This window comes from Eupeodes corollae, chromosome 2 (assembly GCF_945859685.1).
Source record: "Eupeodes corollae chromosome 2, idEupCoro1.1, whole genome shotgun sequence".
Classification (NCBI taxonomy): domain Eukaryota; kingdom Metazoa; phylum Arthropoda; class Insecta; order Diptera; family Syrphidae; genus Eupeodes; species Eupeodes corollae.
The window spans coordinates 34,866,668-34,875,363 of NC_079148.1; the positions used below are offsets into that span (position 1 = coordinate 34,866,668).

The window sequence follows — 8,696 nt, forward strand, 5'->3', positions numbered from 1 at the left end:
AATGTATTAAGTCCTCTACTGCGTGTCGATTTAACAGTGTACATTCAGTGGATCGGTCGCTGCGATGGGGCATATAGTTAAGGTGCAAAAGCTCTCCTCTTGCTTTAAAGATTGTTGAAATAGTATCTATACAGTTGTTGTCGTGAAAATAATTGATTCATAGGTTGTGATCCAGCACTCGACATAGGTTCCTGGATTCACTTTGTCTTGCTCGTTCATGGAAATGTTCAAATTTTGTTTTCTTAATAGTTTTCCACAGGACATTCAAGGTTTCTTTCCATCTTTCGCTTTACCGCTGTCCAGATTTAGGTTATGTTCCAAGCATAATCTTGACCACTCGCCAAAGAACTGGGACTTGCGTTGCACGATATAGTAGGCCACTATTTTAGGAAGTCTTTGCGGGGAGTATTCCATGATTTTTCTTATGTAGCTGATTTGAAGTTATAGAGTGTACAAGAAGAGAGGAGGAAGTCCAGTCCCTAAATGAAGCATGTACGTTGGAATGCTTTCTGGGAGACGGACAATTTTCGTTAAGAAGTATCTTAAGAGTATTTCAACGTCATCGTATTGAACAACTCTCCAGACCTGCGCGGCATAGCACATTTTTGATCTTACTACCGTCTCAAAAAGTTTGTCTTTCACACTTGTTGCGACGTTCTTTTTACCAATGAGCCCTTTCCAGTTGCAGTTAATGGCTATTTTAGCATCATGTAACTTGACTCCGAAGTGTTTCTCAAGAGAGAATTCGGGAGTCAAGATTACTCCTAGATACTTGTACTCTTTGACTTTTTCAAGTTCCTTACCTTCCCAGGTCCATTTCTCATCCCTAGCGTATTCTCCAGTGTTTCTGAAAACCATAATTTTGGATTTGTCGGTGTTAACCTTTAGATTCCATTTACAGCAGTATTTACCGTTTCTGTCAGTAGGACAATGTTATCTGCATACATTAGACATTTGATGCTTATTCCATTGAAATCAATCCCTCCTGGGAGAGAGGTAGTGATGTCATCAAGAAATATCGAAAAAAGCAAAGGACTCAGTAAACACCCTTGTTTGACGCCAATTTTTGTATCAAACCAGGAAGACAATTGTTTCCCATCCCGAACTGCCGCTTGGTTTTGCTCGTACATACTTTGCAACACTTTAAGGATCTTCGTTGAAACTCCTACATTGCTTAGTTTAAGGAATAAAGAATTTCTGTCTATGGAATCAAAAGTAGCCTTAAAATCCACGAAAAAAGCATATAGCTTCTTTCCGTTATCAAGGTATGTCTTGAGCGTGAAGATGTTATCCACAGTGGAATATTCCTTGCGAAAGCCTGCTTGAAACTCACCAAGAAGTCCATTGTCCGTTATTCATTTCGTTAAGCGATTGAGAAGTACATCAGAGAAGATTTTCGTTACAGTGTTCAAGAAAGATATTCCTCTGTAGTTACTCGCCTTTTCTGCACTTTCCTTTTTAAAAATTGGGAAGATAATGCTTTTCCTGAAGTTTTCTTCCACCACACATTCATCGAAAATATGATTAAAACATCCAGTAAGGTATTTTTGGAATATATTCGTGGAGTACTTATAAAACTCGTAGGGTATACGGTCTATTCCTGGAGCCTTATTCAGCTTGCAGGCGTCAAGTGCATTTTGTACCTCTAAAAGTGTGATAGGCGCATCTAGTTCCACAATTTCTTTGTAAGGAAGGGCAAATAAGTGATGATTTATGTTACCAGGAGAGTTAAAACAGTTTTTAAAGTATTCTGTTAACACTTCAGCGTTTACTTAATTGCTATTTAATCTTTTGGCTAGCTTCCAAAAGTCACGACTGTCATTTAACTCTTGCGTGAGATTTTGCCAGTATTGCCTTTGTTTTTCCTTGCAGATACTTTTATGTTCACTATTTTCTTTTTCTTAAGCTAATTTGGTAGCAGAGGTTGGTATTTTTTTTGCCAAACTTAGGTAAGAAAAGGATTTTTTTCAGCGCATTAAAGCAATCTGCTCATACCAGAGCTGTTTTTTGGTTGATCGTCTTCATTCATCAGCTTGAAAAGGTTTCGCGGCAACAGCTATACAAGACGTCAAGGTATCTATTCCTTGGCTGGTTTGCGATTCGGAGAGGTCAATTGTATCAAGAGCTCGGTCTAGTTCTGTTTGGTATCGCTGTGCAAATGTTTCATTCCACATTAATTTGGGGGGTAACTGTCTTTCTGGCTCGGTATTCATGTTTTCAGTGCTAAGTTTGACCGTTACTAATTGTGGAAGATTATCGGAGTATGGATATTCGCCTATCTCAAGATCAGGCATGCATTTTAACCATTCATCTCTTACTAGGCAGTAGTCTATCGTTGAAGCAACATTGCCTCTGAAAAAAGTAAGAGAGCCATCTTTGTAGCTCTTTGCTCGACCATTGAGAAGTGACAGGCTGATTGACTCACACATTTCAATGAAATTCCTGCCATTCAATGAAATTCCTGCCATTGCTATCGATTGTTTTGTCTTTTATTTTCCTGGGGGTGTAAGCAGTTTCACTAGTGAAATATGGATTTAACAGCCACAGTTGTGTGCCACCGACCCTAGCATTACAATCTAAAACAAGCATTACATTTTGTTGTTTAAATTCCAAGAAGAAGTTGTACAGGGAACAGAAATCTTGCTGCCAAACGTTGCAATTAATATAAACTGGAAAGGTGAAGAATGATTGTCCGGTTTTTATGAGCTGTCACCAATTAAATGTCTTAGAAATGTCTCAATTGCGTCATCATCTTCACATGTTAGGTTGTTCTTCGCATTCAGATTAAACATGTGATTGTTTATCGTAATTTTTTCTCTTCGAATTTGTGTTTCAATTTTATTATTCTTGGCCAGAACTTCATTTCGGATATTTACTAATCGCCACCTTTTCTCGCGCGCTGCTGCTGGGTAGTCCCTATGTAGAGAGATGCTCTCGTTGCGAAGCTTGGACGTCGGAGCAAAAGATGTGATAACGATGGTGTCCGCATAGTATTTAATTTTTATTTCAACAAAAAAGTTGAATCATCTGACTTCAGCAAATCTGGGCAGATACTTTTTGATTTTTCTGTCGCTATTTGGCCTTTCACAACAGGGAGGTGCAAGATAATGTTTTTTTCAATTGCTTTCTAAGCTAAACAGTTGCTCGAGATCAGAGCATTTCAACTCCATTTGATGCAGCTTGTCTTAAAGAGCTGCGTTATTTTGCTTCAGGTTATGGATTTCGGCACATATTCCGTCTAGGTCTGCCTTTGTGCAGACATTTTTAAGCTTCTCATCAAGAAGCGAGGAAAAATCGTTGAGCGACATGTTAACGCCGGCAATATTCTCTTTTGGTGGCATTTTTTGTGGTGGATATAATGGGGATGTAGATGATAATTTTCTTTTTGGGGTAGCACTATTATCACTTGAGCTAGATTTCACCGTTGTTCTTTGCATATCTACTTTGTGCTCTTGGTTTTATTTAGTGTTGGTGATCTCGGCATGAAAGATAAAGTGAATTGTGACTCACCTCGGGAGTTTAATTGAATAATTGTTCACATTGCGATGATTTTAACTTTTGTTTTTTGTTTTTATTTTACTTTAAAGGTCTTTTATAAGGTATTAAAATAAAGTCCATGGATCATATGTTTTTCATTAATTAAATGGTAAAAAGTAGTTTAATTTATATAAATTTTCTTTTTCAAGTCATCTTGTTTAAAATTTAGTATTCATTCATTTCATGTGAACCAATTGTAAAACTGAAGCTTGTACTACCTTAAAAGATATTGTATCTTACTGTGCAAGACTAAATAATATGTAATAAATACAAATATGAGACAATAAAACTTTATAATATCAATCATGTGACAACAATTATTTTAGAGATGAGTCTCTAGTCTCAGAAATGAGGTTGATTTTAAATTCAGAACTGAAATACGAGAATGTAATTATAGACTGCAATGATCTGATTTAAATCCTGTTTGTTCGCATTATTTTTGTCCAAAATAAAAGTCAAGCATAAAAATGTTTCTTTAATTTGTATATACAACAAATGTTTCAAAATTTTAAGCTATCTTCTCGATATCGTATAACCTTTTAGCTCAAAACATCATAATACCAAACACACAAATATTAGATTTCTTAGAACGAATTTGTACTTCAACTACTTCATTGTTAGAATACTTATTGTAAAGTATAAGGGGTTGAGGAATGTAAAAAAAATTAACTAAAAACAACAATTTTCTAATCAAGCGTATTTGTAATCAATAATTTTGAACGTTTCTCATTTATGCACCTTTAGTATTTTATCCTTTTTTTAAATAAATTCTAAATTTTATTTTAAATCAACTACATTTTAATGCTTCTTATTCAATTTAAACTGCCTCGCTGAGGGATTTTCACTTCCTTATTTTTCAGTCATGATTTTTTGATGTCCTTAAAAACAAATGTTAATTTTAAGATTGTCGTTATACAAAACAAAATATTATAATATTGCAATATTTTGTTTTATTCAAAAAAAAAAAAAAAACAAAACAAAAACATAATAGTTAATGTTCCTTTTATCACGTAATGTCTATTATATAGAACATCTGTCCGATTATATCCTGAAAAGTAGTCAAAGGATATTTAAGAAATTCTAAAAAAAAAACAACTTACTGTATTATAATAAAGGGTAATCATCATCGAGAGGAGACGATGATGATGAGATTCTTATAAAGCAAAAATGTTGGTATAGAAACGAACAAAAATTACAAAAAAAGGTAAAGAAAAAAGGAAGAAGGACTCTTAGTCAATTTATTCCACCTGTGTACATATTATACGTATATACTAAATGATGCTATAGACATACATAAGAACATCATAGTCTATTGAGACCTTTAAAGATTTACATTATATCTATCTAACAAAGCCAACCAAATGAACTAGAATGAATATTTACAACACTTAAAGTGTTTGCTTTAAAACAACTTTTTTTCTCTTTTGAGGACGAGGGACGGTATGAGGATGTCGAAGAGTTTCAATGATGATGTAAATTCCAACAACTACAACAAAAAATAACTACAGTAAAAAAAAAGGGTCCTTCATATTAAATCTTGTGTATTTTGTATCTTCTTTGCATTAAGTTGAATATAAATTGGGTACCTTTCTGAGTCTACCTACACGTTGCCCGACCTACTTAGTCTCTTCATTTGAATAATAAACGTAGAGCGTTTATTGGAATAAGGCTTTTGATTAAAATAGAATGATGAAAAAATGAGACATAATAAAGTTTTGAAGGTCACAAACTAAAGTGAAAAAAATAAAGCTTGATGTAAGATATAATAATATATTAAATTTACATCAATACTTTTCAAGGTAGGCTGAGGACAAAATAATAACAATATAGGGAGTCCTTTTTTTTGCAGTAGAAAATATATAGAGCAAACAAAAATTCTGTTTTAATAACATTTTGAATTTCTCTGCATATTATTAATTGTTACTTTAGACGACGGACATCGGTAGAGAATTGAAATTACATATCTTCTCAAGTCATGAAAAATCTTGGCCTCGTCTCTTCAAAATAATACTATTTAATAAGCCTTCAGAGACAAGGCTGAAACGAGACTTACAGTTTTGTCAGTTTGTTTTGGTTTATATTTTACTTTTTTATTTTGAATAAAAGAAAATACGTTTTGCTTTTTTTTTTAGTGCTTTTTTGTGTTGTTTGAAAAATCAACAAACTGGTCGACAAGGATTTGTGACTGTCAATTAAATTGCAATATATTGTGTGGCCATAATTTAACTCTGACTTCAATATTACTGTATCATGTCAGGTTTTTATTTCATTCAAAAATTATTATAAGCTTAAACAAATCATGTAAAGTTGTTTCTTAAACTCAATACAGTAGACGCTCGATATAGTGAAGTAATAAAAACCAGCCATGTTCACTATTTCGAGATTGTTCACTATTTCGAGCGGGAGGCTAGAAACGCTTTCCAAAGTTGAATTTGATCAAAAATGCACATTTTGTTCAGTGTGAAGGTAATTATATTTATTTAATCAATAAACAAACATTTTAATCAAGAAACAGCAAAACAAAAACAGTAACAATTCATAATATATACTTTTATAAAATAACATAAAACAAAAACATTTTAACTCATAAAAAACAAAAAAAGAATAATATTGGAAAGTAGTTTGTCACTTTTGTCTGACTTTTTCTTAAATTTAAATTAATTTGAATGGCTTTTTCTTGTAATCGTTTCATGACCATAATATCAGAAAAGTCTGTATTATTATGTCCCGCCCACTCAATTATCTTGTCAAAGAGAATGACAGCATCCTTTGAAGAAACGGAACATGTTGGTCGCTCCATTACCAACTGCACATCTTCTTCTTCGTTTTCGGCTTCTTCAATATCCGACAAGACTTTATCTTCGTTCCAATCGCATATGTCACCAGGTGTATGCGTTATGCCTTCGTTTAGATGATTGAGTAGATTAATCACCTCTTCAGAAATTTTTTTGATGTCCTGTTGCCTAAGAACACTAAGGGGTATATCATCTTCCTCATCAAAACGTTCGTTGGATTCAAAAATATTTTTCCAACACTTTGCAATGACCGCACCATCCAAGCTATCCCAAGCCGATCGTGATTTCTTTTACCGCTTCGCAAATATTTTCTAAAGCAACATAAGAAAATTTAACGTTATGTATATTTCTTGCATCTTTATCATTTCACTACCTACCTTTTTCAGCTGCAATAATTGACAATAACAAGCTTTTTCTATAAAAAAGTTTTGTCAGTCGGATTACGTTTTGGTCCATCGGTTGAATGAGTGGAGTTACATTTGGTGGCATATATGTAGATGACTGTTATGCAGCAATCTGATGTTTGCAGCTGATTTTCCGGAGGGTGACTAGGAGCGTTATCCAAAATAAGAAGAGCTTTAAGTGGCAAATCATTATTTTTAAGAAAGTTTTGAACTTCTGGAACAAATAAATTATGAAACCAGTCTTTAAATATTGCTCCTGTCATCCAAGCTGATTTGGAGTGTCGGTAATGTACGGGCAAGCACACATTTCTAAATGGGCGAGGATTTTTGGCTTTTCCAATTTCAAGAGGTTTTACTTTATGGCGACCTGAAGCATTGGTGCAAGCCATGAAAGTAATTCTTTGTTTTTCGGCTTTTCTCCCTTGAGCAGTCTTCTCAGCCCACGAAACATATGTTTTTCCAGGAAGAAGCTTCCAATATAAACCTGACTCATCAGCGTTATATATTTGATCTGGCTTGAGATCCATACTCTTTATTTTTTCTTGAAGAACTCGTTTAAAAGGGCAGACCAGTTCTGGTTGAGAAGATAGCTTCTCTCCGGATATTTTCAGATATCGAACTCCATACCTTTTTTTAAATTTTTGTAGCCAACCATCGCTTGTAACAAAACCATATCTGTTGCCATTTATTTTGTCCAGTATGGAAATAGCTTTTTGTTTCAATATCAGTCCACTCACAGGCAGATTCTTTCTACGTTGCTCCAAGAACCATTTATACAGCCTTTTTTCTACATCTGGAAGTTCGGATGTCCTCAAAGTTTTTCTTTTTCCAGGGCCACAATAAGTCTGAGTCGCCGTACCTGTTATATTGTCCTTCTTTTTATATATCGAACTTACGGTAGATCTGGCTATTCCATATTTTTTGGCCAAAAACGTTGCCGAAGTACCTGTTAAAAATGTGAATTAACCACTTACCATTTATTTTTTAAGTTAAGAAATGTATAATACCTGCTGACAGCTTCTTTAATACCTCAGTTTTTTCAAGCAATGTTAAATGCTTTCGGGCCATTCTAACTTAACAATGCACTAAAATTAACCAGATATGTGTTTACGCACAGAAAATCCAAACAAAAATGAGAATATTGCACACATTTCAGCAGTTGGTCGAATTTGTTTTCAAAATTACAATGTTGTACAAAAGTAAAAACACAGCAAGAACTTGTGTTTAACTGAGGAAAGTGGTTGCTTTCTTTTGTGATTCAGTGTAAAATATACTTGAATGAACGGTAAAATTTGCTCATAGGCAGTCGACATGCTGTAGACGCATTGCAGCTGCAATAATCTTGTTCAAACTTGAGAAAAAATATGTGTTCACTATATCGAGATTTTTATTGTTCACTATTTAGAGTAGTGCATGTAAAATTTTGGGTGTTCACTATATTGGATAGTTCACTCTTCCGAGATTCACTATATCGAACGTCTACTGTACATTATTTATTTACTTCTTAATAACCGCAAGGAAAACTAAATTTCATAAGTAGGACTGTTAACCCAATTTGTTGTTACTTAAAACAAAAACATCTTTTCATTATTATATCTCTTTTTTTGTTATTAATAAAGGAAAACTACCAAATTCTTTGCGAAGACAAATTCTCTAACGAAATAAAAGAACAAAATGTAAATGAATATAAAGGTGGAATAAATCAAATTAAAATACCGGAAAAATATTCCATTCCGAAATCAGTGATTTGCCGATTAATACAATTTTACAAATCCAAAAAGTCATTTAAAATGGTTCGAGAGGTGGCAAACTAAGGCAAACAATAAAACGAGAGGATTGTGCAATAATAAAATCAAATAAAAAATACTTTTTATAGCACCGTGAGAGATACGAACCCAACTCGACCTGAATGTAAGCTCGAGAACAATTCGGAGGCGAGCTGTTGATGATGGACTTAAAT

At 33.8% G+C, this 8,696-nt stretch overlaps 1 pseudogene; it reads right to left on the reverse strand.

The window, feature by feature from the left end:
* Positions 1–3,185: 3,185 nt before the first annotated feature.
* Positions 3,186–7,586, reverse strand: LOC129944839 (jerky protein homolog-like; annotated as a pseudogene).
* Between the last annotated feature and the right edge of the window lie 1,110 nt (positions 7,587–8,696).